At 40.3% G+C, this 1563-nt stretch overlaps 1 pseudogene; it reads right to left on the reverse strand.

Annotated features, from left to right (window-relative positions):
• Positions 1-637: 637 nt before the first annotated feature.
• Positions 638-1217, reverse strand: LOC144237435 (large ribosomal subunit protein eL20 pseudogene; annotated as a pseudogene).
• Positions 1218-1563: the final 346 nt, after the last annotated feature.

The raw sequence follows: 1563 nt of genomic DNA on the forward strand, positions 1-1563 counted from the left end.
CTGAGTCATGCTACTGAAGGAATAACATATTTCTGGCCCAGGTTCTTCTGCATCCTTGCCATTGGTCTCCTTTTCCTTCGTGACTCATTCTGAATTCATCTGTAATGCCCTGTCATCTATTAGTCTTTCAGTTCTTACTATGTTCCGAAGCTAGTGTGCATTGATTCAGTCCCATATTCCCAGACTGGGGTTTCTTAACCTATAGTGAATGAACTGTCCCATCTATATTTGCCCCAACTTGATATTCCCTGGTCTTTTTTTTTTTTTTCAGTTTTCCTTTTGTTTTATTTATTTTATTTTCTCAAACAGTTACCATGCATTCCATTATATTTTTAAAGAGATTCCAAAAATACTAAAGAAGTTCATCCTAGATAGCAGTTAAGATCTTTGTAATAACCTTGAGGTATAGGTACACCTCCACTTTCTCTTGATGTTTGCTTTATACATTAAGATAAGGGAGAAGTCCTGGTCTGTCCAGTGCTGAAAATGACAAGTGTGACAGGTGTAAACTCAGATTAAGGAATCTTATTTGGAAAAAGTTTGTATGATCAGCGACATTTAGATTAACTTCCTAATAATAATAGATCTGATTATTTATTTGTAATTTTATTATTTTCTTTATTATTTCTTTATTTTTTTATTTTGGTTTTCCCAAGGAGTTTATTTGGGCAGACCTGAGGACAGGGAGGCTCAGCATCCAAAAGAAGGTGTTGGGTCTCTTGGTGGTAAAGCGTGGCTTGGGTGCTGGTGACACAGGACCCAGTGAGGCAGTGGGAATTTGATCTTAGACTGCTTGGCTGCCAGTGGACAGCACATTCTGGTTTCAGTTTCCTCCACTTTCATGATCTGGATCTAGTGGGTCTGGGCATGGTGTCGGGCACCCATGTCTCCGTACATGGGATGACATCACCTACAGTGGTCAGGTCCTGGTACTCCCAACAGATGTTGTGGGTGCTGCTGCGGAAGTCATAGCACAGCCAGATGCTGACGTTCTTTACTCACCAGGGTGATTTCTTGAACACCTGTCCACAGTAGACATTTTGCCCTGAACACTTGTTCATCTTCTTCAGGTGAGACACAGAATAGGAGAAGCAGGACTTGGCACAACATGATCAGGTGGAGAGATTTGCATGTGATGCAGGCCGAGTGTGGCATTTGGAGGTGGACAGGCAGCACCCCAGCACTTTGTCCTCTCACGGGGTGTCTGAAGCCTTCATGGAAAACTCTCTGTTCTTGTTGCCATCTAAGGAAGGCAGTTGTTTGTAATTTTAATTGAGCTAAATTCGTCTCTCCATTAATAATAGTAAGAAAGATGTCGAAAATTACTAATCCTTAGGTAATAAGCTGCTTAATACAAGGGGTGGCCAGTGGATGTGGATGGTCTTGGCAGCAGCCCTAATAGTAACATTGGATGAATCATTTAATTTTATATTCCTTAGTTACCTTGTCTTGAAATGGTAATGCTAGTAAGTTCATGACTTCCTTTGCAGGGTCACTGTAAGAATAAAATCCCATAACTAAAATGCTAAAACGTGTATGCAATTCATATATATGTATATATAT

This window comes from Crocuta crocuta, unplaced genomic scaffold (genome assembly GCF_008692635.1).
Source record: "Crocuta crocuta isolate KB4526 unplaced genomic scaffold, BGI_CrCroc_1.0 scaffold125, whole genome shotgun sequence".
Lineage (NCBI taxonomy): Eukaryota > Metazoa > Chordata > Mammalia > Carnivora > Hyaenidae > Crocuta > Crocuta crocuta.